The following is a 10,230-nucleotide window of genomic DNA, read 5'->3' as shown; positions in this document are numbered from 1 at the left end:
TCTGCTTCTGTACCAGGTCGGGAGGGTAGTTGCGGGATGCGAAAGCTGTTTTCAGGTTGTTGGTGCAATGGTCGAGGGATTCAGGACTGGAGCAGATTTGTTTGCCACGAAGGCCTAGGCTGTAGGGAAGGGACCGTTTGATATGGAATGGGTGGCAGCTGTCATCATGGAGGTACTGTTGCTTGTTGGTGGGTTTGATGTGGACGGATGTGTGAAGCTGGCCATTGGACAGATGGAGGTCAACGTCTAGGAAAGTGGCATGGGATCTGGAGTAGGACCAGGTGAATCTGATGGAACCAAAGGAGTTGAGGTTGGAGAGGAAATTCTGGAGTTGTTCTTCACTGTGAGTCCAGATCATTAAGATGTCATCAATAAATCTGTACCAAACTTTGGGTTGGCAGGCTTGGGTAACCAAGAAGGCTTCCTCTAAGCGACCCATAAATAGGTTGGCATATGAGGGGGCCATCCTGGTACCCATGGCTGTTCCCTTTAATTGTTGGTATGTCTGGCCTTCAAAAGTGAAGAAGTTGTGGGTCAGGATGAAGCTGGCTAAGGTGACGAGGAAAGAGGTTTTAGGTAGGGTGGCAGGTGATCGGCGTGAAAGGAAGTGCTCCATTGCAGCGAGGCCGTGGACGTGCGGGATATTCGTGTATAGGGAAGTGGCATCAATGGTTACAAGGATGGTTTCCGGGGGTAACAGACTGGGTACGGATTCCAGGCGTTCGAGAAATTGGTTGGTGTCTTTGATGAAGGATGGGAGACTGCATGTAATGGGTTGAAGGTGTTGATCTACGTAGGCAGAGATACGTTCTGTGGGGGCTTGGTAACCAGTTACAATGGGACGACCAGGATGTTTGGGTTTGTGAATTTTAGGAAGTAGGCAGAAGGTAGGAGTGCGAAGTGTCGGTGGGGTCAGGAGTTTGATGGAGTCAGGTGAAAGGTTTTGTAGGGGGCCTAAGGTTCTGAGGATTCCTTGAAGCTCCGCCTGGACGTCAGGAATGGGATTACCTTGGCAAACTTTGTATGTAGAGTTGTCTGAAAGCTGACGCAGTCCGTCAGCCACATACTCCCGACGATCAAGATATCCATGCGGATGGATATGTGTGTGTGTGTGTGTGTGTGTGTGTGTGTGTGTGTGTGTGTGTGTGTGTGTGTGCAAGTGTACACCTGTCCTTTTTTTTCCCCTAAGGGAAGTCTTTCCGCTCCCGGGATTGGAATGACTCCTTACCCTCTCCATTAAAACCCACATCCTTTCGTCTTTCCCTCTCCTTCCTGAAGAAGCAACCATCGGTTGCAAAAGCTAGTAATTCTGTGTGTGTGTTTGTGTGTTTTGTTCATTGTGCCTGTCTGCCGGCACTTTCCCGCTTGGTAAGTCTTATATATATATATATATATATATATATATATATTGGGGTGTGGGGCGAGATGATGTGAAGACTCCATCCATGTGCATCCCCTTCCAACAACTTTGAATCAACTGCAATGTGGCATAGCAACAGCAGTAAATGCAGTAACTCTTGTTGTGCTCACAATTATATGGGTTGAGTTTGGCTATCGTCTGGATGTTTGTAGCTCGTGTACATCTGGTATAGGGTACACTGCACATCTGTGAAAGGTAAATGAAAACTTTGAGCCTAAACACAACTGTAAATTACCTGAAGGTCATATGTATGTGTGTGCAAAAGATGTATCCCTTATGAAATCAGATAGTTCAACTGAAAATAAAAACATTGTAGTTCTGTCTATAAGTTAATATTTATCCTCAGTATATATCTTAAATACCGTAATCTACTCATGAACTATATTTGAAATTTTTTTTTTTCTATGAATCCTTGTACCTGATTTTATAATTGTTTTATTTTTTTCAGTTAAATTCAATCAAAAAATTTATAATTCAGGTAGTCAAAATGCCCCATCCCCAGTTTGTAGGAAGTGTGACTTTTCACAAAAATGTCATAGTAAATATTTTCAGGTTCTATACCATACATACACATCAGTATCTCTTTAAGAAATATGTTTTTAATAAAAGTCGAAACTTGTATTTTTTTAGCGATAAATTATTCCCCCCCTTTTTCCCCATAGGTTGCATACATTATTGAAAATATCTTTATATTGCTGGGGCTAACTTTTTGCAGTGCTGATGTTGCTTCATTGACTTCTCATTCTGAAAGAATTTGAATCAGTCAAGGAGTTACTGTACGTTTGTATCAACATCACATGCATCTCTGTTGCCATTTCTCCATCACAGGGATAAATGAATAATATGAATACAATACTCATATTTGAGATTTTTTCCCCTTCAATACTTGCAATCTCATGGGAAATATTCATGGGAACTCAGGATCTGTTTAAAGGAATATCCTTGCATCTCAGAACTGGTTTTCATAACCGATTACGAAAACAGTACATCAACAAGATCTTTATTACCCAAGAATAACAAAATTAACAGAACAGTGTCCATGGCAACAAAATGTTTCACATACATTAAAAATATGTCAGCAAAGTTTGTTCTGAAAGCAGGTGTGACATAATAGCATAAAGCAAAGACAAATGCTAGAACTAGTAGATATCACGTGCATAAGGAATGCAAAATAAAGAGTATTTAATTACAAAAGAAACATATAAAAATATACAATATTTTTTTAAAAATATCTCAAGCTGTCCAGAAGAAAATACTGAATATCAACTATACTTGCTTCAATAAATAAAGCAACTATAACTCCTTCCAAAACAAATTGTCTCAAGAAATAAAATGTAATCTCAATCTGAAGCAGGTATCACTTATCACATGCTGTAAAAAATATTCCTTCCAAGTGGTGCAAAATTAAAAGACAAATAAAAATCTGTAACATCACATAAAACAGATTCGAAGTGCATGATCACTCACAAAAAATACGTAGCAATGGAAAATACCATAGGGTTCATGTACCAGCTTTTTTAAAAATAAGTAATACAAGCTATTGCCAAGTTTTTAAGTTTAACATAAAGGGTAGCAAACAGCTAGATTATTGGCAAAATTATTTCTCATTCCATGCATAATTACTTGAGTCATAATAATAATCATTTCAATTAACAACATACAGCTGATGACTAAGCATATGTCATGAAACAGCAGTGTCTACATTCAATTTTATAGAACATTTTTGGCATAGTATGTAAGTTTAATTCTTCAATGTGTGATAATGAAGTTAGTGGAACTTAACTCTGCAATAACTGACCTCTGTGCATTTCCTTTCTCTCTTCCAACTAATCTCCATGGCATCAGAATATCACACGTGTACAACTCTTCGATATCATGCAGCTGTAACAGTTGCTTGTAAGAGTAGGTGCAGAGATGGAAGTGGGGATTTGTTTTCTGCTCACTTGTGATTTTTGCAAGGCTATAGCTGTAGGAGGCAAGTATCTGTCTTCTATTAGTATGTGTTAATAGCATTTCTTGATGATACAATGGAGAAAACTTTTATCAACTGGTGTACAGTACCTCATTAGGGTATTCTATGTATTCAGACAGTCTCTTGTATCAAATTTAAACATGTGTGGCACACTAGGCAGTGTGTAGATGAATGGAACAGTATTTCCACTGGATTATTTTCTGTGGTTATTAACAACTGGTTTACCCTCTGTTGATAAAACCTGTATGGTCAGTTGCCATTCACATATCAGTCATTTACATATCACAACAATAAACCTACACTTAAACAATAAATCTACTATTTACTTCATATGATCACAACATAACTCTTGTATAATTTACCATGGGTCATGTGAGGAAAATGAACTACAAAATATACAGCATGATCAGTTCAGTAACCTGTGATTATCAGTTTAATTAATGTCACACATAAACATAACCATTATGGCAGGTCATTGTTTGTAAACTAATTATTGTTCTCGAAATACTTGTGTTTCATCTAGGAAGCTATGAAAAATATTTTTTTCTCACAAATATTTAATCCAGTGCACATGAATGCTGCTGATGTCATATACAGAGGGAACATAACCAATGACATAAAAGAAATTGTAAATCCAAAATATTCAAAGGATACAAATAAAACTTTTATAACTGATAATTCTCATGCAATATTATTAGATATGAATAACTGATGTCAGCATACGGGAGTCACAAACAATGAAAATAACAGAGTGATAATGAATATATTACTGAGTAGTTGAAATGAACCAGCTCTGTGGCACTCAAATATGCGAAGACAATCTTCACTTCAGACCACTAGGTTTTCCAGTGCACAAGTAATATATTCCACAAAGTCATTAACACAAAGTTAATGTGATTTGTATAGAACCAACCAAACTTGCAGCTGTGTCACACTCTATGATAGCAAAATATAATCACAAAATGAAAAAAAAAGTGGTTACTGTAGGTTTTGATGACACAACAATGAAAAATAAGTGAATGAAGACATGAAGAAACGGAGTGAAGAAAGAAGTATGTTAAAAGAAATGATAATTGAAAACTCATGCAAATGGGAATACTTTCACAGCAAAAAAGAAAATACAAGATGATTGAAAAGGATGACATTCCCAGATTTTGAACAAAGATAAGTAAGTAAATAAATCAGTTAATGCATACACTTCTTAGCATCATACAAAGAAAAATATGAGTAGAAAAGACTGAGGAATAACAGGAAGACTTCAGATACATTGTATCAAGGATGGATAGGGTTTGGATATACGATCTTGGATTCTAGTGCTTGGTGAAATGGATATGCTGAAGCTCAACCTAGTTTAGTATACTGAAGGGTAGAATACATTTAAATGTGCAGCAACAGGGATATTTAATGAATTTGGTTCAAACCTGCTGTCCAAACATCTAGATTTTGATTTTCTGGCAGCTGGTTGGTACTGTTGGACCTTCCAAGGCCTGTCCGAACAGAGTTAATTTTTTAGTGTTTCTCAGATCACTTCAGACAAATACTAGGCTAGTTGCTTTGAAATGCACATGGGTGATTTCCCACCAATTCATGTTCAATTTGAGCTTGTACATGTTTCTAAGGTCTTCACAGCTGACAAGATTTTGAACCAAAATTTTCTTTCCTTCCTTGGTGAATTTGTTGGCCATGGGCTGGGCAAAAGCAACAAAAATAGTTCGGGGCAGGGGGGGGGGGGGGGGCAAGGGAACAGTAGCAGCTTGCAGAAATAAAATGGGGTAAATAATTAAGTAATTGACTTGCTCATAAACAGAGTACTGTGCAAATTCGCATTACTATTTTGATTCAAATTTCAATCTGATCGCATTTGAGGTGGTTCCTACACTGGGACATGATCTCCTCAACATACTGACATGTCCATGTCATCTTAAGGGTACAAAAGATAAAATTTTAGTATGGAAGAACAAAGTCTCCATGCATAGATTGACTTGTTACTGAGATGAACACTTGTTACACAGATGAATATCTATGTTAAAAAGGTTCAGGAAACCCACCAGCAAGGGTCCAATAGACCAACATAGAACGGTCAGTTTCTGCAATGTTTTAGTACCAAATGCCTCGAATATCTGTCATCTGTAATATGGTATCAAGTGAAGACAAATGTCAACAATATATCTGAATACAATGGATATCTGAACAATGACCTGGAACATGGAGTGCTGACAGGTCATCTTAATGAATGAGATTAATTTACCAAATCATACTGGTTGCAGATGGTTCGAAATCATTACAAACAACGGTAAGGAGATTTAAGTATCAATGTCACACTATACTAGAGGATTATTTATGTTTCCAGTTCCATTATGTACTTCCACCATCCTATTAAGGAAATTTTCATCAATCAATGTCAAAAGATTTTTTTAATGCATTACATTCCTGGGATTATGTCATAACAGGATGATGCCTATACTTGGTACTGCCTGACAGAAAATTGTGTTCTTTTCTTAACATATAATTGCAGCCAGTTTAATGCAGCTGAATATTCTTGGTAAAATATCTGTTTCAGAAACATGTTGGTAGGTACTTAAACTTGTCCTGGACCTCTCCTGTGCTCAGTGCTTTTGTTCCTAATTATTTTATACACTGAACAGTTTCATTTCATTTAGAAACATGATGTATTACACATTGTTCCACAAATAACAGATGCATCAGACTTCATTATTTTAATGCTTGAATTTCTAAAATTTTATCACTGCCAGAAATGTTCTGTAACCAGTAACTAAGAATGTACACTATGGAGATCCCGAGGAGCACAACCAAACAAAGTTTTTTTACAGGCCTGCTTTAAAACTTCTACGAAGTAGAGATCTGCATAAAATCCATGAGAAGAAAGCAAATGGCTATCAAAAAGTAAAATCACTCTCACAAAAGTCCGTTTACTGTATACATTTTCCTACAAATATCAAAATTTGTAACAAACAGTTATGATTCCTTCTATAATAAAAATCGGTGATACATTGTGAAATTCATATAATCACTGCCATAACAAAGCTATTACCCTTCAGTGGAAGACAAGATAAGTACAGGGTAGTGTTTGCCTTTTCCTTACACCATAGTTAAGGAACAATATCATTCAAATGCAGCTGAAAATGACTAGCAAATGAGGAGAGAAAATCTTCTAATAAAAATCCATCAGCATTTTTCATCATCTTACACATATCTGTCAAAATATTAATTTAAAATATATATATCAAGTTAATTCTTTACTGCTACTTTAACAGCAAATGATGTTACATTCAATCAGTTAAATATTTCAGTCTTTGAGTGTCAAACATTGAAAAAAAAAAAAATGTGATGGCTTTCCCCCATGGAGCAATTATGGAAACACATTTTACAATTGTAACTTATCAATTTGACCTCCTTCCCCCCCCCCCCCCCCTCTCTCTCTCTCTCTCTCTCTCTCACTCTCTCTCTCTCTCTCACACACACACACACACACACACACACATATAAAAGGAAAACAGATGCTTTGAAAAACTGTGTACAAGGTTCTTTTGGCTAATTCAGTACAACAAAAATAATCTCTTTAGTTCTGTGTTTATAACTGCAGAAGGAATGCTACAGACAGTTGTAAAGTGTGGGACCATTACTCCATTTCTACAACTGCCATGTCTGTTCCACCAGACCACGTTGCTGGCAAGATTTAACCTCAAATATTTGTTGTGAGGGACTAGAAACACATGTAATGTCTTACTGCCAAGGTATATAATAACTGATATACCTACACAATCCATTATTAATGTTCGATTTTCCCTTAACAGGCATAACGAAACTGTAGCAATAAATCATAATTATAACATTAACGGATGTAAGAAAGGCAAAGTTCTGTAGGTATAGATTAATACTGTTGCCTTTTAGAAGTTGGCATGTTGAAAAGTTATACTTTGGTTCGATAAACAACCATTGAACACTTTCTTGGGAATCAAGACGGATGTACCGATTTGTTGCACTTCCAAAGTCAGCAATGTAGTCATATGACCTGAAAATAAAAATAAAAAATTGAGGTGAACATTATGTTATGTACATATGCTAGAACAACATAAACAGCAATTGTTAAGATATTGACTACATTGATTTCCCTACAAAATAGAGCACATGAAACCAATGTTCCATATTAACCATATACCACTACATAACTGTAATTAATGATATGAGTGAATCGTCAAACATCTTTTTATGGACCATGTTCATGTCCATGGGTGAATAATGCATACCTGGCAAGTTAGCTAATTCTCTCCTATTTAGAGTGTAAATGTAAATTATGTTAAAAGGTGTTCTTTGTTTCAAAAATATGAAATTGAAGACATCTCAACATCAGCTGTGTATACTGTCTTTAAAAAGAGTGACACTTCAATCATGTAGTAAGCCATCATTTTAATCTTCATATGCCTCTCTACCAGTCTGGATTTCATCATAATGGCGATGATCTATTGTTGTAATCACTGTTTATTTTCTATTCAAATTACTAAGCTGTTATGTATATAAAGCAGAGTGAATGTGTGTGTATGTCTGGGATCTCCTCCCTGACCCCTAGGTCGATTTCAACCAAAGAACCAACAGGCTACCCAAGTATCAGCACTGTAGGGTTTATAACCTCCTAGCTCCAATAGGGGGAAAGATATGGACAAAACATGATTTTTTCAGCCCCCGTCATCTAGGCTGCCCTGCATGACAGTCATGTTGTGTGGGAACAGTAGCAGCCTGCCAAATCAACCTGCTTTGCAGGGCAATCTATATATAAGGGGGCAAGAAATAGTTTTCCAGGCTCCAACATGTAGGCTGCCATCTATGACAGGCATGTTATGGGAGCATTATTGGCCTGATTTATTGAACAGTATTGCAGGGGCTGGTCAGCATGGCTGGAGACAGGTTGAGATGGACAAAGGAGAGGATGGACAAAGTGATGGGGAGGAGGAAATGGAAAGGGAGGGGGAGATGCACGAGGCAGGTGGAAGGTTAGAGGGATAGTGGGCAGGTGAAGAAGAGAGGGAGGTGTAGATAGAAAGAGGGGGTATGTGGATATGGTCAGAGGGAAGGGGGAAGAAGATATGGTCAGGGAGTGGTGGAAATGGGCAAAGAGAGTGGGAGGAAAAGATAGACATATAGAGTTGGAAGGATGAGGTGGACAGATACAGGGATGCAGAGGTAGACACAGAGGAGGAGGAGGAGGGGAGGAGGAGGAGGAGGAGGAGGAGGTGGAGGAGGAGTGTTCAACATATTTGTGCAACCAATTCTTGAGAACTGTTTCAGTGTAACAGAAATGCTTAGGGAATTCAAACTGGAATCCAAGGGAGGAAGACAACATAGTTCCTGCAAAATCTTGTTGGGTAAATTTAGAAAACTTCTACTTGAAGAAGGCTATATGGCCATTACGCTGCCACCATCGTCTATCTCACTTAGGGATAGCAAGAATAAGATAGCATAAATTAAGGAATGTCCCTCATACACAAAAGAGATAGAAAAGAAAACAGATGATACTGGTAAGATCTGATCATCATTATGCAATGTGGAATGGCTTTTGGAGTATATAGATGAAGATGCAGAAAGCTCACACTGCTTTACATTCCTGATGGAGTTACAGAGTAGGAAGGTAGTGGTGATTGTTAATGAAGCAGGACAGACAGACAGACAGACAGAGAGAGAGAGAGAGAGAGAGAGAGAGAGAGAGAGACTGCTGAGAAAATAGTGCGGATTGTGCTCCTTAGATATAAACATGGACAATATAAACTGACCAGGCTTTAGGTGAGGGGTCTCTGGAGTCGATGTGGATGACATGGTTCTTTGAGGTGTGTTTAGAATGCCTCTCCAGCTGCTGGAGTGTCAAGGTTTAATCATAGGCTACACTCCTCACAAATATCTTCAGAAAATACTTTCTACCATTTGAATTTATATTCAGTGTTTCCAAATATCTCTTTTTCAGAAACACTTTTCCTGTTATTGTCAGTCTGCATTTTTATGTTATCTCTGTCTCATTTCCTCATATAATTCCCTCAGAATTGCTGATTTAATCTGACTACAGTCCATTACCCTTGTTTTACTTTTATTATTGTTCATCTTCTTACCTTTGTTCAAGACACTACTGATTCCACTCAACTGGTCTTCTAACTGCGTACCCATCTTTGACAGAATTGTAGTGTCATCGAAAACCTCAAAGTTTTTATTTTGTGCCAGCTGCGGTGGCCGTGCGGTTCTAGGCACTGCAGTCCAGAACCGCGGGACTGCTACGGTCGCAGGTTCGAATCCTGCCTCTGGCATGGATGTGTTTGATGTCCTTAGGTTAGTTAGCTTTAAGTAGTTGTAAGTTCTAGGGGACTGATGACCTAAGATGTTAAGTCCCATAGTACTCAGAGCCATTTGAACCATTTTTATTTTGTCTGGTTGTTTTTTTTCCGAATTTCTCTTCGGTTTCCTTTACTACTTGCTCAAAATACAGATTGAATAACATTGGAGATACACTGCAACTCTGTCTCCCCATCTTTTCAACTATTGCTTCCTGTTATGTCTTTTGACCACTATAACTGCAGTCTCGTTTCTGTACAATTAGTACACATTTACTCCCTTTATTTTATTCCTGCTATCTTTAGAATTTCAAAGGGTGTATTCCTGTCAACACCATCAAAAGCTATCTACAAATGCTGCAGTGGTGGACAGTGATACCACACAAGAAGAATTTGCAACAAATAGAAGTACCATGGTCAGGGACGTCTGCCCTCAGCAGAAACATTGCTGCACACAAATTATTCATGCTGTCCATAAGAATCATGCCCTATGGAGTGACAGTGCC

At 37.9% G+C, this 10,230-nt stretch overlaps 1 protein-coding gene across 1 annotated transcript in view; it reads right to left on the bottom strand.

The window, feature by feature from the left end:
- Positions 1-2,404: 2,404 nt before the first annotated feature.
- The window catches only part of LOC126272021 (heparin sulfate O-sulfotransferase), a 77,676-nt gene continuing 69,850 nt past the window's right edge, over positions 2,405-10,230 (bottom strand). The window contains exon 8 of the mRNA XM_049974515.1: positions 2,405-7,425. The gene's annotated coding sequence lies outside the window, so the exon portion shown is untranslated. The remainder of the gene's footprint in view (positions 7,426-10,230) is intronic.

Source organism: Schistocerca gregaria, chromosome 5, assembly GCF_023897955.1.
Source record: "Schistocerca gregaria isolate iqSchGreg1 chromosome 5, iqSchGreg1.2, whole genome shotgun sequence".
NCBI classification, from domain to species: Eukaryota; Metazoa; Arthropoda; class Insecta; order Orthoptera; family Acrididae; genus Schistocerca; species Schistocerca gregaria.
Note: the sequence above shows the minus strand (reverse complement) of the source record. Positions and strands in the feature narration are given on the sequence as shown.